General features: G+C 46.4%; 1 protein-coding gene across 4 annotated transcripts in view; it reads left to right on the top strand.

Moving 5' to 3' along the window:
• DCUN1D3 (defective in cullin neddylation 1 domain containing 3) overlaps positions 1–23,865 on the top strand; it is a 117,882-nt gene that overhangs the window by 7,181 nt on the left and 86,836 nt on the right. For all 4 annotated transcript variants that reach the window (XM_085629102.1, XM_085629103.1, XM_085629099.1 and 1 more), the window contains exon 2: positions 23,320–23,393. The gene's annotated coding sequence lies outside the window, so the exon portion shown is untranslated. The remainder of the gene's footprint in view (positions 1–23,319; positions 23,394–23,865) is intronic.

Genomic DNA, 23,865 nt, shown 5'->3' with positions numbered 1-23,865 from the left:
TTTGGATAAATCATCACATGGGCATAAAATATTACTAGGCTGCCTGGTGATAGGAAAGGACACAAGATGGTGTACTATTCCAAGCCTTAGCCGAGTGAGAACAAAGCGATGGGATCTTCTTGTGACTTCGGTCAAATATGGCTGGAAACCTTCGTTTAAATTATATTCACCATAAAAGACGTAAGTACGCTGGTTAAGATGGACAGAATCTCTAGATTGTCTCGTATATCGTAAGAAAGACACCTTGAGATCTAATTTAGATATACTGGCAGCTTCCTCGGGAATTAAAAAGGGATCTTGATTAAAAAGGAGCTTGAACCAGTAATAGATATGTCTGAGCCAAGGTATATACAGACAATGGTCCAGCCTTAGACAATCTCTTATTATTCTTTGTGTAAATAAGGTTTCGGTTTTAGACCAGATGGAACGCCATAAAGTCAGAGGGCGAAGGGCTGCAAGATCTTCAATATAGTCTAGCCCCACCTCTCTGTGAATTAATTCTGTGGAAGCTGATGTGGGGGTACACAGTAGACGTCTCAGAAATGAGTTCTCATCAAGTTGGATATGTTTACCACTAAGGGTATGGTGCCCCCAGACTCCAGCACCATATAAAGCAGAGGAGATACATCTGGCTTTATAAATCGAAATCATGTCGTTAATTCTACTATTCCCAAGCTTGGAGGCAAATCTAAACACTCCATTAATGTTCTTTACCATTTTAAGGCGCACAAAAAGATGAGCTGAAACTCTGAATGCATAGGAGTGAGATACAGAGCCAAATGATAAACTGGTGGAAGCCAGATAAAAAGTATAGAGGATTAGGCGATGACCAAGGATGTTAGTCAAATAAAGGATGATCTGAAGAACACGTTATCTGTTTATCAGAAAAAAGTTAGTCATTCATCACAAATATGAAATTAACTTTATTGACGATTTCCAAGGCATAAAGAGTAGTGTAATTGTGGCAATCGACTGTATCCAATATATGTTAAGGCCAGTATAGAAGAAACTTGAGCGCTATGAGTAGTGGTTAAGAAGTTAGCAATTCTTCCAGAATGCACAGAAAACCAATCTGAATCAGCTGTTCTTGCATGACTGGATATATCTTGAGATCTCCGTTCTCGTTTTTTTGGTTAGCCACACTTTCTTGAAATGTAACGAAGTGCATGAGCTATGAAACACTTGGTGGTGGCATATGGCAGTTTGGTCCTTTGTGTGTGTTCGGGGTGGGTGCTATAGTGCACTTATTCAGCATCTGTGGCATTTGTCAATATTTTGTCATTCCTCTATGTCTCAAACTGTCCAATATTTGGTTCTGAATATCTGGTCACATCTTCACATGGACCTATCACCATTTTGGTAGATTTTCTCTACAATCTAATCTATTTGAGAGGCTAAAATCACACTATTCCTTATTTTGTGAAACACAAATGGCATCTTGCTCGGGAAAATGTCACCCTCTATGTAAGGTAATGTAGTTCATCGTTCTAGGAAATGAATGAAGTCATGTCGGTGTGTGGCTGTGAATAGATCGCCCGATCAGCCAGCTACAAGTTTAGATGCATGTGAACTGCTATGAACACATGGTTTGGTGATGCAGCTCGTCTTCATGATTGCAGCAGTGGGACAGTTTCTGCAGGGGTTTTCATGGTGATTGCTGAGTGGTGTAGTTGTTTGGATTGTGAAACATTGATGATAGTTTGTTCTAATTTAAGATATTTAATTCAAGTAATTGTTTTCATGTGATTGGCTTTCAAATATTTTATCCCCGTTTTTGACCTCGAAATTTCATTTCTCAGATCTACAGATTTCTGTTGTGAAAATGGTACGGTGATGCAGCAAATATGTGCAGGCTGACATTTCTGGTGGTCTTAACAAGCGAGGAAGGATATCAAGTGCACCAAGGTGTCTTGTTTTTAGATTAATTTTGGATTGTAACTAGTAATTGTAAATCCTGCGGGCATGAAGCATAGGCGCTCTGTAAAAACTGTCAGTAATTAGTCTGTTGTTGGATTCATTGTTCACCTAATCTGAAGTGTATGGCTACAATCTAGAGATAATCATCAAGCTTTGCGTTCAGCTTTAAGAGGCACTGTTTCTCTATAAGCCTTTCTGATTACAACTCAGGAGTTGCTATGGTAAACATCCTTCCTCGTTGGCCAAGTCTATTGTTTTATCCCACCTGGAATTAGTGTTCACCCTCGAAGAGGTCTAGTGTTGTAAAAAAAAAGCGGGGGTTGTGTGTGCATGTTTGTGTGTTACTATTAAGATTCAGTTGACAGTTTATGTTATGACTAACATTCATTTAGCAATAAATTATGCTACACTACTCGGATTATTCCGATGCTTGTTTAGTACCTTTTGTGTAGTCTAAGATGTCATTAAGTGCTGTAGAACTTTAGACATCACTGCAGCAATAGGTACCATTTTTGGTCTTGAGGAAGTAAGTCAAGTGTAGATAATAAAACGTAAATCAGGGCAAGTACCCAGGCCTTGTGATGCCGAGGTTGGTACATTTTTACAGCAGTGCCCTTCAGTGATAATGAATCTCAGATATTTCATAACTTTTTAAATTTAGCTCCTCTATGCCACATTTCGTAAGTTGTGTTCGTGACATGTGATGTACATTACTTCGTTGTAGAAGAATAATACTTTGAGTTATTTTTACTCAATTTACCTTTTGAATAGAAAAGTAAAATCATGTCATCTTTTTATTCACTTATTCATGAGTAACATAAACCAGCAGGCATGGAAGTAAAATAAAAGGCCTTCTACAGCCCTAATCTAGAAACAGTAAAAGGGGAAATAAATGTCATGCACACAAATCAAGGTTGCATATTTGGATACAATTGACCGTTAATCTTAATTTTTTAAGCTCTTTTTGACAATGCAGCCGTTAAACAGACTTCTTGATTGCTAACCGTGTTCTGTCAGTCTACCTCTTTAAGCCATTAGCTTGAGACTGTCATTCAAATCTTGGCTCAGCCCAGCGGACTATTCCTCTCTTACCTAATACTATTTGTGTTTTGGTTGTGTTTTTCTGCCGCCACCACCCAAGTGCTCGCTTGAACTGCATGAGGAACTACTTTACATACAACTATAGCCTCTCTGTCCACTCGTTCTGGCTCTCTGCCATGTGCCCCGCTCTAATGTACTAATGTTGCACGCTGTAGCCACTAAACCCAGACTTATTGTTTTTGCCAGTGTTTGTTACCACTAAAGGCCTATGGTTAAGCTACACTTGCTAATGCAGTGTTGTTTTACATCTTTGAAGTTTGACACACTTCTTAAGGTGCTTCATTAGGTTACTAGTTCACTCACACCTGAAAGTAAGCACCTGTGATTCTACCCAGTATCTCTCCATAGGCACATGGCCCTAGTGGTACCTTAAAAATCTCCTATGTTCTCCCTCCTCCACTCTTCTTTCCAATTGGACTGACTGTTTAGAGAGAGGCCTTCAATGTTTTTGCTCTGAGACCCTTTAAGCAAACTATTGTTTTTAACTGGGGCTTCTCGCCAAACGTAATAGCAAGGTTTCGGGAGCAGAACTGAGCGAAGGGAGCAGAGCTAATTAGTTCCTTTCAGGGGTACTCCTTTGGTACCTTGGAATTTCGAAAAAGATTAAATGCATCAGAAATTGTGCAAAAACACTGCTCCCCACTTTTGGGGTTGTAGTGAGCCCCTCCCACTCCAAAGCCCCAATGGAATTTTACTTGCTGCACTAATAATAGTTGCAACCCTGAGTAGCAGGCTATCTCTACTCCTTCAACCCTTCCGCACCATTCTTGGCCTCCAATCTTGGAACATGCTCTCTATCCCTTTCATAATAAGAAATGAGTGCCCATGTTTGCAACAAGAGTGCCCTCTGTCCTAATGCCAGAAAGGCAAAAGAGATCTCATGCCCCTTTTGTAAAGTTATACAGTTACAATTGTGATGTAGTAGACCATCATGCACCCGTGCCACACTGCCCCATCGTCACTAATGATAGCTATTGCCTCGCGAAGCGGGTTGAGTCCTTTGTTAAAAACATGTGCCCGTATCTTGGCCCATCTCCTTCTCTGAGGCCCTAATGTAAGCAAGGAAGGATATTAAAACAGTCATAATTGGGACTTAGTTGGCTCTTCACACCCCTAGGCCCTGGTGCCAATGCACCTGCAGGATCAATGGTACATACAGCTCTGTACTGGGAAGCCAAGGGAGAAACAAATAGCTGAAGAAGAAACGGGTCGTCAAACTACATTGCCTGCTACCTGAAAGAAATGTAAATGTGTGCATCTTGTTAATCCCCCCCAAATGTAAAGACTACTTGGGAGAAATTAATGGAATCACTTAAAGCTTCATGGTGACAAAGATTTGTTCTTTTTGAGAGGTAATGTAAGGGTGTTACAAGATGTGTTTTGGAGTGTGCCTGTTTAATGGCAACTCATAAACATGTTTGTACTATGTGCAGTCGGATTATCCGTTGCTAAAATATGCATTTTGAAAGTACCTATTTTATCTTAAACTAATAATTTTGCAGTAGCCTATTGTATATTGTATGTGATATAATTTTAATATAATGACTTGAATATTCAGTGCTTTCAGTCACAGGCTTAGACCATGTAGCATTAAACATACATAAGCCACTATTCCCCACTGCTCCAACCAGAATTCGATTCTGCGATTCTAGTCATACACACAGACAGACATCTGCAGTGATTGCATTTGCCATTTGAGGTTTCCTAAGGTAAAAGAGTGAATTTCCTACAGGTTAGTTTAACTTATTTTTTTTTATTTAAGGTGTGCATGAGGGTAAAAAAACAACAACATAATAGTTGCAGAAAACGTTGTTGTCTTTAGTCACTCCTTCGACCCCCCCCCTTCCACGCTCACTTGCCCCGTCCCATGGCACTCGGTGTTTTTTATGCACTTCAACTGTTTCTTATAAATGATGAGCACCTGGAAGCGCTTCATGTAAACTAGGTTGAGATTCAAGGCCACAGTTTTGAAGTCTTCTCGTTTCGAGCAACTTGGAAAAGAAAGCCCTGTAGTTTCAGCTGTATCACCCCATCTGGTTCAGAGGGCAAAATAAATTCTGAGAGTGACTAAAAATCTATAATTTTAAAAGGTTGCAATGTAAAAGTAAACTTAGATGGTTGTTGCCTTCTATCCGCAGCCTTACCTACTTTAACCCAATAAGTCCGAGTTTAGAGGCCAGGACTTCGAAGCTGTCCCAGAAAATTTGCAATCCTGGTTTTGGGAGCAAAATGCAGCACTATGGCCAATGTGGGTTCTAGATGGATCACACCTAGATTGCGTTTTAGAAGTAGCGCCAATGAGTTGAGCTTAGAACTTCAGTCATTCATCGGAAGTTGTTTAGAATGTAATTTTGACAATTGTTGCTACTTTGAATTTGCCGGTAAGCTAGGTAATGTTTTTCAGCAGTTCATTATTGAAGTTTCCTTCTCTGGATTCTGTGAAAATTAATTTTACGGACCAGTAAGAAAACACGACTAGGAAGAAACTCCAACAATACGTTTTATCTCCTCTGTTCACATTTATTCTTCATCACCATCCCTTTGCTGCGAGTAGCTGACTCTTGAGTGTACTGATTTGATTTTGACCAGTTCGACATTTACACTACAGCATATTCGATTCTTGGAATATTAAGGTTTAGTGTGAGCTACTCGTGTTTTCTTTTTGCTGCTTTGATTCAGTGTCCTTTTGCCTGTCGGTTTACTATTTACTATTCAGTGTTCACATTTTGGCTGCTTTTCAAGAGTGCAGCTACTGCACTGAACTTTTTGTATTTAATTTAAGACATTCTGCCGATAGTTAAAGATGTAAAAGTTTGTTCAACTTGTAACACAGACATCATTTTAGTGGACGTCTAAGGCATCCGTTGCCCTTTAGGAATAGTACATTCAGTCATCAATTTAACTTGTGATGACTTAAACAAATGTTTTCTGAGTAAGACGGTCTCAGTATGCTTTGATTCAAACTCGTCTGGTAGCTTTTGCTATTTTGACTGACATCCTAGGGGTTGGGACTCTTCCAACCTGGGCCGCAGCCAACACTAAAGCCCCTTTGGTGTCCTGTAAAGTTTAATAATTCCTTTGTCTGGCACCACTCCTTAGGTTTATTTTCATTATTTTTCGTGGAAACAAGTATGAATTTATAAATAACAGCTTCAGTTATCTAGAAACTGGGTCACATGCTTCAGTCTTACCTGTTAATGGGTTGCTCAATATAAGCACAAGGTATATCTTGTTTCCACACAAACATTAACTTACACTAAAGCTGAGTACTTGGTGGGAATGGTGTTGGGGTGTAAACGGTTCAGGATCATTCACTTAGTTAGTCAGTCAAAATAACTTTATTTGGCCGATAGAATAATGGCATAAAAGGTATTTTTACAGAATATTAAAAACATTTCAGAATAAAAAGAGACCTCTATAAAATCTTAGTTATAAAATACAATTAAAAAGGAGAATAAAAACATAATCAATGAAAATAATTCATCAATACAAGATCAAGAATTAATCAAGTTGGCGCTTATCTTACTCATAAGATTCAGACTAGGGATTTTGACTTCTTGTCTTTATAGCAGATAAGAGGAACGAGGCCAGACAAAAACATACCAAGGGATCCGGTAATTGCTGAGAGTAAGAAAGTGCTGGGCGGCATTGTCTTTTCTTTAATTTACGTATAAGCAGAATGATGTATCTATCCCTTTCATTCGTGTACAGCTTGCAGAAAAAAAAATTGTGCAAACCGTTCTGAGGAGAATGGTTATCACATGGACATGAAGAGAGGGCATCAATGGAATACGTATTGGAAGGATAACCTAGCATAAGTGGGATGTATTTTAATTGAAATCTCAGTAATATGTATCTGTGCTGAAGATTTGTTACAAATGACTGCTATGGAGTTGAAATACTACTTATGCTAGGAGCTAAATGATAATGTCTTACTGTGGTCAAATTACAATTGAGGTCATACCTCTTTCTATCTAAATGATCTAATAAACAAAGCTTCAATTCTTTTTAGGTCTTGCCTAGCCATGCAGCAGGAATGCGCTGCCATCGCTTTGCGAGCCATGCTGTATACACAGTAGTGTGGAAGCTTCGTGGAAGCTCCACCCACTCTCTGCCCATTGGCTTTTGTCTTAAATGCTGCCTTCCGATTGGTTTGAGGCTTGTTAGTCCCTCCTCAGTCATCATTTTTATCCTTCCACGGCTACTGGCCCCTTTACTCCTACCACTATTTTCTTCCCTGTCTCCCCCCCAGCCTCCTCCCCGTGCTTCCCTCAGTCTGTGACTTCTCGCCCCCCCAACTCCCGTTCGTGTCTTCAATGCAATAGGACTCGTGTAAATCACGACCTACTTTGTTTACGTTTAGCGCGCCGTGCACGCTTTCACTTTCTAAGCAGCCGGACAATCGAGCCGGTGCTGTTTGTGTCTTCAATGCAATAGGAGTCGTGTAAATCACGACGTGCTTTGTTTACGTTTAGCGTGCCGTGCCACTGGTCTGACTCCCTGTCGCTGTCTCAAGCCGTGGGGGGGGCTGGCCAGTTATCGTCGATAAAGAAGGAGCCGGGAGGGCAGCCCACTGTTTAGCACCTTTTCCACCGCGCCACGCTATTGCAGTCAAAGGACGCCCCTGCTGAGACACCGGATGCAAAAGAGTTGACCTCCGAACAATCAGCCAGTGCCTCCGGTCCGCTGAGGCAGCCGTGACCCAAAACGCCTGCTCCGAAAATTCTCACATGTTTAGTAACTCGAGGACTGGCTGCGGGAGAGGTTAGATCGGTGGATCCACTTGGACGCAATCTTGCCCCGCATATTATGCCTCAGAGTAAAGTTGATTGATTGAAACATAGACTAGGAATATGATGGAATTGAGAAATATGAAAAATAAAATACCAGCAACAACATCCATTGGTACGCTGCAAATTGACTTTTCAATAGCACATCGGCAGCATTTTTGCTCACTGTTATCTTTGATATGCTTATGATGCTATGTCTGTGCCCTGGGATTTCTCCACATCACCAATCCTTTTTACTTCTGGAACCCCAATTTTGTGAATCAACATCATCTGAAAGGTTTTTTCATATGCGGTGATGTCTCCCTGCCTACGGAACACGTTGGTTTCCTTGCAAGGGCAAGGTGTTTGAAAACAGCGCGAGGCCAGATGATTGTAGAGGGTCCCCTTACAGTCCATGGTGGAGGCTAAGATTTTGTTACCCCACTGACGCATTTGTGTAACTTGGAACAGCATGCATGCTGTGTTCATCGCACATTATTCCTCTGTGGTGTCACCCAACACAGAATTGACGACAGAAGATATACGCGCATATTTGAGTTAGCACTTTTTCTGTGACTTAATAACACACTCAGCAAAGACCTCCACGTGCGATATTTAGCGGTATAAGCTCGCAGGTACCGCGTCACTGATAACAAGCTGCTTGGATTTCAGAATGCTTGGGGTGCTGTACTGTACAGAGCTACCATTGCAAGTTTTAATTCTGAACTTTGTAGAATGGGTTCCATGACCCCACTGTGCAAAATGTAAGAGCGTTTACAGGTTAGAACATTATTTAAACTGTGCAATTTCTCGTATGGCTTGGAGTGCAAGCCGCTCATGCATATAGATGACTTAAATCCGTATAAACAGAAAACTCTGGAGGTGTTCAAGCCAGACCTAATGTCGTTGCCAGTGCTTGTTCAACCTTGACATTCCAGCGAAGGTTAGCCCGATCTCAAACCATAACAAGTTTCGCAGATCATATTTGTTTCGCAGATCATATTTCAAGTTCAGCTCGTGTCTTTTTCGAGTACAGAACACGCTTCTGTTTCAGTCTAGCTATTGCTCATGATCAGTTTCCTACCACTCTGTTCTTTACCTCCACATTCCTCTGCTGCTCCACGGCCCTGACAAAGTAACACAAGCATTTGCAAAGCTAGCTGGTCCGACTTATGCTGCCAGCCTTTTGACTTTGCCAATGCATTAGCTTTGTCAATGCATTAGCTTTGTCAATGCCTATTGGTTTTTGTAAAACTTTATTGTTTGGGACTAACAGTTACCTTAACCCCTTTCCATGGCGCCCCACTGAGAACAAATGCTCTTTTCATCCGGTTATAGCAGTTGTGTAAGACTAAATTAGAAGAGTTAATATAACACCCAGGAAGTACTTTTAAGATCCTAAAGGCGAGACAGTTGCATTGCAAATGCTTGTTTAGATATTGTCGGACATAACTTCGGGTCCTCATATAAATTACATAACCCAGTTGCCTGTAGATTAACCTCGATATATTTTAGCCATTTGATTTTATGTACACCATCTAAGTTCAAGCAGTTCGCCAAGATCGGTCTGGTTAGACTTGAGGTTTCTTTCCTCCAGACTGAGTGCCACAAAAAGATTGGTGCAATTCAAATTTTATCTGTTATATAAGGGACACTTAGCTCAGAGTGGGCATTATAAGAGAAACAGGATTGTGGAACACATCTCAATCTTTTCAAAAAGCCATCCTCTATACTCTGCAATTCTGAAATATCCGAACCAAGTTTCTTTATAAATCTAATCTAAACAGCCCTCCAGTACTTTTTTCCATTACGATTCCTCTATTGGTCACCATATCCAACTTTTCCTATTAAAAATAATCCCAAGATAATTAAATGAGTGCACAATCTCAAGATTTAGGCCTTCAATAGACAAAGTGGGGCCCGCCACAAGTACAAATAACTTAATATCAATCAATCAAACATTTGTAGAGCGCGCTACTCACCCGTGAGGGTCTCAAGGCGCTGATCGAACAGCCAGGTCTTGAGGAGTGTCCTGAAAGTCAGCAGATCCTGGGTCTGATGCAGGTGGATGGGGAGGGTGTTTCATGTCTTGGCGGCGAGGTGAGAGAATGATCTGCCGCCGGTGTTCGTTCGGCGAATGCGTGGGATGAGGGCGCGGTCAGCGGAGCGAAGCCGGCGGTTCGGGGTGTAGAAGGTGAGCCGTTCGTTAAGGTATGGTGGTCCGGCGTTGTTGAGTGCTTTGTGAGCGTGGGTGAGGAGCTTGAAGGTGATCCTCTTGCGTACCGGGAGCCAGTGCTGGTCTCTCAGGTGGGCGGTGATGTGGCTGTGGCGAGGATGAGGCATGCGGAGGCGTTTAGTATGCGTTGGAGTATTTTCTGGAGTTTGGCCGTGGTTCCTGTGTAGAGGGCGTTGCCATAGTCCAGCCTGCTACTGACGAGGGCTTGGGTGACCGTCCTTCTGGTTTTGATGGGGATCCATCTGTAGATCTTGCGGAGCATGCGGAGGGTGTTGAAGCAGGAGTAGGAGACAGCGTTGACTTGTAGGGTCATGGAGAGCGTTGAGTCCAGGATGAACCCCAGGTTGCGTGCGTGGTTGGTGGGTGTCGGGGCAGTTCCCGTCGTGGCCAGCCACCAGGAGTCGTCCCATGCGGAGGGGGTGGGGCCGAGGACGAGGACCTCCATCTTGTCGGATTTCAGTTTCAGACGGCTGGACTTCATCCAATCTGCGACGGCTTTCATTCCCTCTTGGAGGTAGGATTTGGCGATTGCCGGGTCCTTTGTTTATCTTCATGTCCAAATTATTAATACATTTTACGTACTCCTATGAGTCTCTGCAGTGCATAGCCAGTTCGTTGCAAAAGCACTTCGTCTGCATAGAGGAGTATCGAGACAGGAGAAGATTTAATAAGGGGGACATCTGGGGTAGAGCCTACGAAGGCCGAATCCACCGCATTAGTATGTAAAGCAAATAAAAATGGGGCGAGTACCCACCCCTGTCTCGCGCCGCGGGTAATTCTAAAATATATGTACGTTCTCCCTTTTTTTTCTGTAACATACACAAGCTGTAGCCTTAGCGTACATATCTCGAATAAAGCTAATTATTTGAATCTCTATTCCCATGTCCTCCGTTATTGCCCATAACTTAGAACGAGCCACACAATCAAAAGCGGACGATAAATCCATAAATGCCATATACAAATGGACATTCTTAGCCGCTGTATACTTCGCAGTTATGAGGCTTAAGTTAAGGCACTGGTCCACAGTCCGCTTTCCTTTTCTAAAGCCGTATTGGCTAGGGATCATTATTTTCTTTTCAAAGGCCCACTCCTCCAATCTGTTCAATTTTGCTGTCGTATCTAATAGAGATATAGGCCTATAATGTTTAGTGGCGGCCTTATCCCCTTTTTTTGAAAATCGGTATTATGACCGACTTCTTCCAGGATGCCATGGACCTGTTCGGACTATGGTGTTAAAAACATTTGTAAGGGGGGCGTGGTCTAACTGGCAATGCAGTAGGACGCATGCTGGAGGAGCTCCGGCAGGCCGCCGCGCACTAATGCTATTATAGCAGAGCTGGGGGTCCCCTGACGCTAAAATCAGGGGTGCCCTAGGTGCGGATGGTACGTGGCACCCCTTTGCGGGGGGAGGACTGCGTGGGAGCAGCGGTGACCTGTTGAGGTGCCTCGATCCGGCGGTTGGTGCGCCCGCCATTTTGTGGTGATCGGAGGCCTCCAGACTTGCAGCGCGGGCGGTCCCTATGTACCGCGAAGATGCCTGGCGCTGTCCGCCTCCGGAGGTGAGGAAGCCATTGCGGGAGTGATTGCCCTGTCAGCGGGAGGTGCGGACGGTGAACCTGGGACACGGGCGCGGCCGGACTGGTGGCGGGCCTGTAGCCGGCCCGGGACCACCGTTTTCCGCGCCGTAACGGTGAGGCGCCTCAGACCCCGGGACCCTGGTGGCTGGCTCTCCCGGCCGGGGGGGGCCTCCCCCTGCCCTGACAGTTGGTGATGGCCCAAGAGTACTGGCAAGAGGCCACGGCTTGACTTTCTGCCGCCGTTTCACCTCCCCCTTCTTGTGGGCACTGGGGCGGCATCCCCCAAGAGTGTACAGTCCTGGGCTGAATCCGATAGAGATTATAAGGCTCTTACGTGAAGGAGCACACCAGGACTGCCTCCATCTGCTTTGTGCCTGAGGAATTCTTCGCAGTGGCCTGCGTGGAGAACAGCGGGGATGGCTGCAGCGACGCGGGGGACTCTCAGACCCCCGGAGCCCGCTGCAGCGGCGGCCGTCATATTGCCTGCATGGGACACCTGGTACTGTGAGTAACTAGAGCTGCTGAGGCACGCGTCCCTGACCCCTCTGTGGGGGCATTGGGGGCGGGCGATCACCCTGGCCGACACAGCAATTCCGCCATCAGTGAGGCCCAGCTATCATCGTGCCTCTCACGGGCGCTGGGCGGGAGATGCCCTTGGGAGTGCCTCTGGCCGCCATCTTTGAGGTTGTTGACCGGGACTTTATCGCGGGATAGTGTGGGCCCGCGTAGATCCTCCCTGGGCTGCGCTGACACCCTACCTGCCACACTCGGCCCGCATCGCCCCCCAGAGGTAGCGGGGGTGGCGGGAGGTATGGCGGGTTGTCAGGCAGCGACAACGCCTGTTGCCCGCCAATTTGTGAAGCGGTGGGGCCCGGACGGCGGCGATTGGTGAAGAGGACTGGCCATCGCTAACACTCTCCGAACTACAGGTGGCTGAGAAGCCTGGTGGTGAGTGACGATCTCAAGCACAGGGAGGCAGCAGAAGCGGACGGGGGCGGCTCTTGAATGTGGAGACCCCGGTGAGACCTTGCTTTCAGTGCCCCGCTTTTGTGCTGTGAGGAGGTCCTGTGTTGGGAGTTGCCTGAGGTCCGGGCTGCCTTCGTGCGAGACTTTTGTGGAACAACGACTGGGGATTCCTCAAACCGGGGGCGGTCTTGGAGACTTTCTTGGATGTTGCCTGCCCCCAACTGAGTTTCATTCAAGAGTCCCTTGACGCCCGTTTGACCTGCTTGCCTGGCCTGCTCCTCCTGCTGGCTGGCGCCTGCCCTTACCATTGGGGGGGGGGGGCGCTTTCTTGCCGGTGGAGGGGTGGGGGTGGGGGGGGGGTCGGCTCCTTTGACTGTACATTGTCGTCAGCCGGTGTCGACCACTTTGATGGACTGCTTCTAACCATTGATCCGCGAACTCTCCTGCTTGAAGGCTTATTGCTGTCACTTTGCCTGATGCTGGTGGTGTCGGGCTGCGGCGCCTTGGGACGTCATTTGCCTGGCCTGAGCCTGGTCTGATAATTCTTGCTCTGGTGGGGTAAGAGTTGGGGCTCGGGTCTTACTGCATGTTCTTACAGGGCGCTCTTGTGCTTTAAAGGGCTGTAGGGGGGCTGACGGGGGCTACTGGCATTCTGAGTGACTAAATACTGCGGAGCTGTGGTGGCGACTTGAATACTGAGATCCCCTATTCGGCACTATCTGGGCCTGCCGGGCTCGCGGTGGGACTGAACACCTCTGACGGAGTCTGTGGTGGGGAGGGGGACCTTCCGTGAGGCCGGTGCTTTGCAGTAGCAGTGGGGGGACCTCCGTCTCAGTTATCTGTTAGGTCTTACCATCGGCTGTTCCACCGTGCCGCCAGCATGACGCACACTAATAGAGTCAAAGATGCCCCAGGGCCAGCCCCTAAGGACAACTCGGTGGCGGCCTTGTGGGGTAAGATGGGCTCGTCTGCACCCTCTGAGGGACAGGCGCCGGCTGGGGGGGACTCGACCCCGGTGACATAGGCCTTTATGTCCTCCTTCATGTCTGTCATGAAATCTGAGATTGGCTCTCTGCGTACCGAAGTGCACTTTTGTGTCAGAGAGCTCCGGAAAGAGGTCGCGAATCTTGGAGGACGGGTAGATGGGTTGGAGAAGACGATGGATGCCCGGACGGAAGACCAGGAGCAGCTTTGGCAGCGTCTGGCTGTCCTGGAAGACCAACACATAGAATTGCAGCTGAAGCAGGAGGATTTGGAGAATCGAAGTCGCCGGAACAACCTCCGCATCCGGGGGGTCCCTCTTGGTGCCGAAGGGAAAGACATCATGACGTATGTGGCGCAGCTGCTGCATGAAGTGTGGGGTGATGAAGACGCTTTTCCCCCGACCCTGGATCGGGCTCACTGGGCCTGCAGGCAAATCGGGCCTTATTCCTGATATATTAACCAGGGTCCATTTTTTTTTTTTTACAGAAAAGGAAGCTATTCTGCGGGCGGCACGGGCCAAGCAAGACCTCACATATGAGGGACATAGGATTCAGATTTTCCAGGACCTGGCCCCCACCACCCTCAGGCGCCGCCGTACCTTCAAACCAGTGACTGATAAGTTGCGAAGCTTGAATATCTCCTATCAGTGGGGTCATCCCTTTGCGCTTATATTTACCTGGGAATCTAGGCGAAGGGTGATCCGGTCCTACAGGGATGCGGCGCAGCTGCTTTGACTCCCCACCTCACGGCCCGCCAGCCCCGCTCGTCCTCCATCCTCTGCAAGGGTTCCTGCTGAGCCAGCCTGGTCGAACGTGCGCCGGTGTAGGCGCTCCCCTCCTCTCAATGAACAGGACTCCCTGCAGGCTAAACAGGACATTCTAGAAAACATTAAGTCCTTAGAAGGCGTCAAATCCGAGCCTGGTCCAGAATCTCCAACTCTGTGATCACTGCTCCTTATGGCCTAGCGCTTCCTAGTTGAGCTTGGTCTATGGGGGGGGGGGCGGGGAGAGCTGCAGTTCCCCAGCTCCTAAATCTTTTTCTTTTGTGTGCGGGGTGGCTAAAGCCGGAGCCCTCTCTTTGGTTGACTTCGAGACCGGCGGACGGCGTACCCCCCTTTGTTCCTGCGAGAGTGACGTCTCTAGGCTTGTCCGAACCCTCGGGTGTAGGCTGGCCGGCGATTGGAACAGGGAAATGTGGCCCGGTTGGCCGACGTTGGGTTCATCTCCTCTCACTTTCTGCCTTCCTACTTACCTGTATCTCTCCTTCTCCTTTTCTGCAGGCGCTAGGTATGGCGGGCGGTTGCTTAAGCTATCACGACGCGCACTTGGTGCTAGAGTCGGCGCGCTCCTGTGTTTCCTCCCTTCCCCCGAGAAGTGCTTTATTCGGTGGCATGATGGACTAACTTGGAACTTGATTTCCCCATGGCTGTTCCTGGCCCATTAAAGATACTAACTCTTAATGTTAAGGGCCTTAATTCCCCCAACAAGCGGCAGCAGGTGTGGCGCTACTTGCGACAGCATAGCCCGGACATTCTTTTTCTGCAAGAAACCCACCTGCTGCGTATAGATACTCCCCGCATGGCGCACCCAAGTTATCCCCTCCAGTTCTGGGCCTCGGCGGATACCAAAACAGCCGGGGTGGCTATTCTCTGTAGGCCTGGAATCAGGCAGGGGCGCTCTAAAGTTTATCGCAGTCCGAATGGACGCTTCATAAGGGCGGAGGTGCGGGTGGAGGGACGCCTACTTACACTGTGCAATGTTTATGCACCGAACCAGATGCAAGACTCCTATCTCCGAGCACTGATGCGGGAACATGTGCCACATGGCAAGCCCTCCTTAATTTTGGGGGGAGATTTTAACCTTGTGTGGGAGCCTGCGATGGACCGTAGTGAGGCTTCCTCCAATGGGGTGGGAGCCATGTCCTCCACACTACGGAAACAGATAACAGATCTTGGTTTGCTGGATGTCTGGCGATATCATTCTCCGGAGGTGCGGGTTTACTCGTACTATTCCCACGTTCACCGTTCGTACTCGCGTATTGATTATTTATTCATCTCACATGATGCCATGCGGGACACGGTGGAGGCGTCTATGTCCGACATATCGATATCTGATCATGCCCATGTGGAGCTACTACTGCAGGACCCGGCCGCCTCTCCTGCCCACACTCGGCGGTGGCGACTGCCGTTGCACGTCCTGCGCGACCCGGCAGATGTGGAGAACATACGGTCTGCCATTGACTCCTATTTTGTAAACAATGATCTTCCTGAAACTCCTTTTCCAGTGGTGTGGGATGCGTTTAAGGCAACCATCCGCGGCCACATCACATCCTTAGCGATTGCACGTGCCCGGGAGGCACGCCGCCTGGAGGACATCCTTTCCAAGGACATAAAGGCGCTAGAGCAACAGGATCAGGGTCATTCCTCGGTCGCGAATTGACGGCGGTTTGCTAACCTCCGAGACCAACTCCGCACGCTACGCACTAATAAGGCAGAGCGGTCCCTGCTATCCGTAAAACAACAATATTTTGAGGGGGGATACAAAGTGAGCAGAGTACTGGTGCAGCGCCTGCGGGCACGTGCGGCGAAGGCCCACATAGCGAATATCCAAACCCCAGTAGGGTCTGGGCTACCACAGAACGAGCTAAATGTGAGGCCTTTAGGGCCTATTACGCTGCCCTCTATAGGGCGGACAACCCCTCGCCAGCCGATATAGATGATTTCCTAGCTCAATGCCCCTGGACACCAATTCAGCCACAACATGCCCAACAATTAGAAGACCCTCTCGACGGCGCTGAAGGATCTGCCTCTCGGGAAGACGCCGGGGCCAGATGGCTTGCCATTGGCTTTTTATCGTATGTTTCTGCCTCCGCTCCAGCAAAATCTCTTGCAGCTGTATAACTCCTTCTCGGGTGCGGAGGGGCCGTCGTCCTCTATGGGTATGGCGGAAATTGCCCTTATTCCTAAACCGGGCAAGGACCCCACGCTATGCGCGTCTTACCGCCCCATAGCTTTGCTGAACACGGATCTTAAAATCTACACCAAAATGCTCGCTAGACGCTTGGATCCCCACATGCCCGTGCTTGTGGAACCGGATCAAGTTGGCTTCATCCGCAGCAGACAAGGGGCGGACAATGTGCGTCGAATCGCGCGCCTGGTGGGGAAAGCCCAGCACTGGAAAATACCAGCCTGCCTTCTCTCGCTGGACGCGGAGAAGGCGTTTGGCCGAGTGGATTGGGGCTTTCTCAGAGCGGTACTACAAAAGGTCGGACTGGGTAGGAATATGATCTGTATGATCATGACTCCCTATCTTTCCCCGCAAGCTCGGGTTCGAGTTAATGGGCAGCTTACAGATCCCTTCTCAATCTCTAGAGGTACACGACAGGGCTGTCCCTTGTCACCTCTGCTGTTTGCCCTGGTGGTAGAGCCCTTAGCGGCGATGATTAGGCAACACCCGGACATACATGGGATCTCCCTTGGGGGGCCGGCAAAACAAGGTGGCACTCTTCGCAGATGATCTTATCCTTACCTTGTCGCGCTCACATACATCTCTTCCGACGCTCCATACCCTACCGCAGTCTTTTGAGCAAGTCTCGGGCCTCAAAATTAACCATGGCAAATCCTGGGCTCTGAATCTCACGATCCCTCCAGAAGAGGTGCCGGTCCTGAAAACGCTCGCTCCTTACCAATGGGCCATGGAGCATATCAGATATCTTGGCCTCCAACTGACCCCCACCATGGCCACATGGACCCAGGTAAACTGGCGAGAGTGCCGGAGGACTGTTTTGGAAGATCTGCGGGGTTGGAAAAACCTCACGATCTCTTGGTTGGGTAGGCTTAATGCCGTAAAAATGTCAATACTCCCTAAAATCTTCTATTTATTTTAATGCCTCCCCACCTCTATACCGCAACACCAAATACAGGGCCTCCAGAGCGATCTCATTCGCTTTATCTGGGGCGGACGCAGGCCGCGATTCTCCCACAGGACCTAACCTCTTGGACTATTATTGGGCCTCGCATCTTTGCTTTGTGTCGGAATGGATAGCCGTTGAGAGCGAAAAGGTGTGGTTCCATATGGACAGGATGGTAACTGGACGTTCAATTTGCCTGGCATTATCGCACGGCACGCTCGCGCAGTGCCTATATAGCAGTCCCTACCAAAACGGTTCTGGATATATGGGACACGATTGCAGTACGTAAGGGTTTAACGACCTTTCCCTCCCCCCACACGCCTATTTCGGGCAACCCAGCCTTTCCCCCGGCCCTTCATATGCCAGCTTTTGCTAATTGGTTACAGGGGGAATGTAGGGTGATTGGTGATCTGTACGTGGGGGGAACACTTAAGACGTTTGCCTGGTGTCGGGAGGACTTTGGACTCCCGATGAACGCGGGTTTACAGTTTCTTCTCTTCTTTCCCCACTTTTCTGTCTGGCCTTCCTCTATCTAGTCTCCTCTATCAATTTTTGACGGGCCCCTTGCCCGCGTTCTTATTGTTTTTGTTCTTGCATTGCAAAGGGTCCCGACGCTTCACATAACGCCCCTATATCGCCATCTGTTTTGATACGCGGCCGGCCCCACAGGGGTTGTAGGCGACATGCTGTCTTTTAATTTGTCTATACTGCTTCCATATAAACCTCCTGAAGAGCCTTGAATGAAACTCGGCCAGCCCTAACTGGGTTGTAGGCTTAACGCTGTGTCAATGTGGACCTTGGTTCCCTTTTGTTTGTAAGGGAAAAATAAAAATAAAAAGACAAGTTAAAAAAAAAAAACATTTGTAAGTAATGGGGCCCAAAGGTTCTGGTTATCCAAGAAGCAGCGATGGGCACCCCATCGGGTCCAGGGGCCTTAGATCTTTTTAAGTGATTAAGAGCGATTTTAATTTCATCCGATCTAAAAGATTAGAGGTCTCTTGGATTACAGGTTGGCAAAGCCGCAAGCGGAACGGTTGCTTGCCCCGGTTTACCAAAAAGTGCTTCAAAATGTTCAGCCTATGCGTCCTCATCCACATGGGACTCTAGGGAAATTTTGTTCTCCCCTCTTAAAAAAGGAGCATTCATTATGGACCAAATATCCCTGCCACTATTTAATGCTGCAGCTCTTTGTAGATTCTCCCACGCCTCCTCTCTCAACAGATGTAATCTAGCTGATCTTGCTTTTTTATTTGTCAGGCGTGATGACTTCACTAAATTCTGATCTCTAGGTTTTGACCTTAAGGCATCATGAAGATTTTTAAGGGCCTTTGCACACACGTTCTCAAACCAGCGAACCTTCTTGTGAGTCCCATTTGAGACCGGGTAAAACAAGTTATCCTTGATCTCCAATAGGATCCGCTCAAAGGCTGCTGGGCAATCAATATGGGGTGTGTTTAAATCTAAGCAGGTCAGACTCTCCTGCTCCATTTTGCCCACAAATCGGCCAGTAAACTCTACAGTAACCAGTTTTCTCCACTTCAAAACAACTCCATTCATCCTTGCTATAGAGAGCTTTGGTAATGGTTTTTCTGGTGATTTACGCCTTTGGGCAATTGACGTGCAGTAAGTGATTGCCGCATGATCACTGAAGGCGTTAAAATGTATCTTAATATTAGTGAAATATGATTTAAAAGATTCTGAAACTAAAATATAATCAAGGGTCGAATAATAGGAACCGGTAGAAAAAGTGTAGATCAACTGGCCAGTTATAATATCTTATGGATTAATTAGCTCAAGGCTGGTAGCCGTTAATATCCTATTTAGAATATTTCCATAATCGTTGTGGCAAAAATGAGGAAGGGTGTCCCCATCAACATCTATCAGCCCACATACAGTGGCCCCCCCTGACAACTATGGGCATTAAAATCGCCCATCCAGACACAGTCACAGATTTTATGAGATCTTTCCAAAAAATCGTCATTATCTGTTTCCAGGGGTTCCAGCACCGTTGCCTGGTTACCTTCAAAATTATTGTTGTAAAAGTTAAGAAGGATCCAATTGCGGCCTTTATGTGCCTCAAATAAAACATTTTTATAATAGGGTGTAGTATTTACATTTTTTATTACCTTTAGTACCATTCTATTGGCCACTAATTTTACTATTCCTCCTCTAGGGCGACCATCCCTGGACCGTATTGCGGGTGTCTGAAAAGACCGATAGCCATCTAGGTTAATCTGATCGATTTTCCATGTTTCCTGAAAACTTAATATATCATATTAAGTCACCAAGGCCAGCCAATCAGGATTGGTCTTTTTATGTTTGAATCCCGCTATATTCCACGAAATAACTTACAGACTCTAATTCACTACTCTCTTTGCGTAAACCTTCATACAAGGGATCCAAAACAATTTCGACAGGCGGTTGATCTTGGGATCGGAGAAGGGATAAACGGAGCGTACCCTTTTCTTCATGCGAGTTTGGGGACGGTTTGCCCAGTCAATCGCAAGCGTCCATATCTCCTAGTAGAGCAAATCTGTTAGAGAGGGGAACTGGAGCACTCATTTGGGCAAAGTAGGAATTCAATAAGGGGCGACGATAAGAGGAAGCATTCATCTTAGGGTATACAGTTGTAAATGGCCCAGGGGGTTTGTAGAAGAAGCATAGAGGGAGAGCTCAAATATCTGTGTCAAAGAAAGGAACATCAGGGAGTAATCTCAGTGGTCACCTACTAGTCGCTGGTTATTAAAATTCACGACTATGCAATCCCCTCCTATGACCTTTGGTGCAGAGCCCACCGACTTCGCTCTTCTCGCCATGATAAGATGTTGGTATAGGTTGAACCTTCCTTTTGAAAATTTTGAATGCCAGAATAAGGCTTTGTGCATTAGCTGCTCAGTAGATTCCGGTTGGTCAGATTTTAATATAGGGATATTGGCTAAAACAATAACAAAAGGGCAAGCAGGCGGGGGCGGGCTAACCTTTCTCCTTGCACGAATACCATATCCTCTTCAAGCCTTAGGTGCCCTTGCCCTTGAAAAGAGTCAACAGTACCCCTTTCACCAGCCCATCTGTTAGTTACAAATGGAGCATTACCAGTAACGCCTTCCCCAGTCGGGCCCTTTCAGTAGTTAAAGTGGGGCATGATCTCTCAGTCACCAAATGAACCACATTCCCATGTAGCGCTGTTATGGAAGGGGCCTGAGACAACCGTGTGGTGGCGGTAAGGCAGTTTAAGCGATCCGCAGTGAATGGTAGTAACTGAGTTTGTAAGAGTCCAAAATCAATGCTGTCTCCAAGACCAGTAACAGTAGTGGCAGTCCTATTACAAAGGAGAGTCAAAGAGTCCTCTATTTTGGACAGTCTTGTTAGAAGCGGTTGGAAGAATGTTGTGAGAATTTGTTCCAGATTTTGGGATGGAACCTCAATAGTGGGCAATGCAGAAGCTATCAAAAGAGTTAACAGGTGAGTGCCTATGGGGATACCCAGGTTAGAGTTTTTAGCCGGCTTAGGCTTAGATAGAGCAGGGTTTTTTTTGTCCTCTCTCATTTCCTTTTTTGCGGGGTTCCATTCCAGGGCTGCCTTCAGCTTCATTATCATATTCATGGTCTTTAAGAATGTCAAGAGAGGCCATAGTGCTAAGCACTACATTATGGATTGGTAAAGCTGTGGGAGTAGACACTCCTTTTAATACCAGGACAGGTCTTACCTCCTCCAGCAAAGGCGACGTTCCGTCAGCTCAATTTCCTTAGAACATCAGCCGCCCTCAGTAAGGAGGAGTCCAGCGTGTTTATAGTTTCTCCTCCTGAATGTTGTTTTCATTTTGCCATCTATAAGGAGGGAGGTACCGTTCAGCCAGTATTCCAGGTGTTGGAGGGGGAAGCCAAGGCGTGGACAGGCCAGCCCTTGGCCGCGGGACGCCTTTGAGCTTTGTGCGCATCTAAGTAGGAGGATGGTGGGATTTGAAGTCTCCAGCGGTGCAGGCAAGTCAAGCACGGTTCTTCCCCCTTCATATGCGCTCCAACGGTCTCTGGTCCCCTGTCGCGGCTACAAACGCAGCGGGACGCCTTCACGCCCAAGTAAGGAGGATGGTAGGTTTTGGAGTCCCCAGCGGTGCGGGCAAGTCAAGTACGGCTCTTCCCCCTTCAGATGCACTCCCAACGGTCTCCTGTCGTGGCTACCATACTGAACAAGCTTGAATTGTGTATCAATATTTCTTTACAATTTATCCATGCTGCCACAGAGATTCCAATAACACATAAATAATATTTCCAGATTGGAGCAGGTCGTTGATCGGGTTTGGACAATACAAAGCAAGTTCAGTCACAGCACTCTTCATGTAACCATCCGCCCCCCAAAATCAAACTCCTCCAGGCTTTCCAAATCGCAAAGACCTTTGGTAATATTGCTAAAGTGTGTATGCCTAAAGCCCTTCGTGGATACAAAAACAGATCTTGTAATGCCACAGAAAATTATCCAGCAACCAGGTTGAACAAAAAGTCTGACGTCGATAAGTGACTTGTCAGTAATGCCATATGGACATTGATACCTGGTCGGTAAAGTCGGTCAAAGAAACTCACTAACATATGAAATTTACCCAAGATTAAACCTGGTTATAATAAACCCCTGCAAAAACCCACAAAGAAGCGTAATTTGCACGGATTCTTAACAGGCACAACTGTTTAAGTGGACCCAAATTGTTTCAAATTGTTTCTTTTTTCAAAACTATCTCCTGCATGGCTGTTTTCCTATTTTTATTACACCCACTCTATAAATATTGCTGTTGAACAGAGCGTTGTAACTAAAAGTAACGTGCAAACCTTTTAGGTCTGGCCTACATACTATGTTTGGTGTGTGTAATTTTTTTTTCTTTCTCACAGTGGCCACCATGTCACCATTGTGTAGATATACCTAGCTCAAGGTTTCCATAGGAATAGAGTTTTTTGTTTTGCTAATAACTTTGGTGTTGTTTGGCAAATCTTTCCCAAAAAGTTCATCCATCTCTATTCCCTCCTGAAAAGTTTTGAGGTGATTTGTCTAATGAGGGGCAAGAGGAAGGAAGGAAGGAGGGGGGTCCTCAAACTTGTTTTAAACACATGCATATAGAGTTTACTTTGTGTGTGTCTATACACACTCACTCACTCAATCACTCACTCACTCACACACACACACACACACACACACACTTTTTCTCTCTCTTTCTCTCCAGTCCTCTTCATCCAGAGGACTTTTCAAATATTACTCTCGTTTTATTTCTGCCCACCACAGTTAACAGCATGAGGTAGTGAGTGGGTTAGCCCACTTCAATCGTTGGGCCTCTGCACGGAGTAACGTCATTTTGTTTTTGACATTTGCTTAAAAAGTAGTCCATGTCAATGCTGAGGCGCGTGAGCCAATCTGTTTTCATTTTATCTTTCATTTGATATTTTGTTTTCTTCATTTTGGCAATAGGTCTTTTCTTATTTTTTTTTACGCATAAGTATGCATCCTCTAGAAGACAACATTTGGACTTTCTATTACTTTCACAATTTAAATGGGTATTTATTGCATGTGTTTACAAATTTGTTTTTAAAAAACACAATTGAATTTTACACCTATTGGCTTTGCAAATGCCTGTTGTTATGGTGAACATTCTCAAACTATGTTTTTAGGGATTTCTAAAATGCTTCAAATGTTGGGAAATATGTTGGTAGATGTTTTAGAAAAGCATGCAGCAGTATTTTCACTGAATCGCAGAGCAGTATTCACTTGCAGTTCTCATCAGAAGGAACCTACTAATCTTGTTGCTACAGCAAATAATATAAGCCTAATTGTCAGAAATGGAATATTGTGTTGTGCTTACTTTGTTATTTTTCCTTCACAGTTTTGAATGTGGAAATGCTTGAAAGAACGAGGGCTGGGATTGATCAGAAGTCACACATGTTTGCTCTTCATGGTGTAAGTTGTCTACTTCATGATATTCAGTTTAGGGGGAGATTGTGGCATGATTTCCCTAGTTTTGCCTCCCAAAGTAAAGCTGAAAAAGAATGTTATTGTTTAGTGGAAAGATGTCTAACCGGTTGGTACACAGAGCATACCTCCTGGATGTCTTCCACTCCCACTTCTGTTGGCAATAGATGGTTACTTCTTAGAACGGTTTACATTTATGATTTATTATTCAGCGAACAATGAAGAGAAATTCCTGCATATGCTTCTTGGGTATCAGCTAATGTGTAAAGGGCTCTTCTGTTGATCCACTACTCACATGCAGCACTCTGGAGAATATTGGAGTGGTGAGATTTTCTCCTTTCGTCTTCTATATTTTTTGTTAAAGGATGCGAGTTCCCGACTACTGTGCTCCTGTCAGTGCTTCACTGCTGCGAACTCTCAGCCCTGTCGTTTGACTGTATCTCTAGGTCCTATCATTAGG

The sequence above is a fragment of the Triturus cristatus genome, chromosome 10 (assembly GCF_964204655.1).
Source record: "Triturus cristatus chromosome 10, aTriCri1.1, whole genome shotgun sequence".
NCBI lineage: Eukaryota > Metazoa > Chordata > Amphibia > Caudata > Salamandridae > Triturus > Triturus cristatus.
This window is presented reverse-complemented; position numbering and strand designations above follow the sequence as displayed.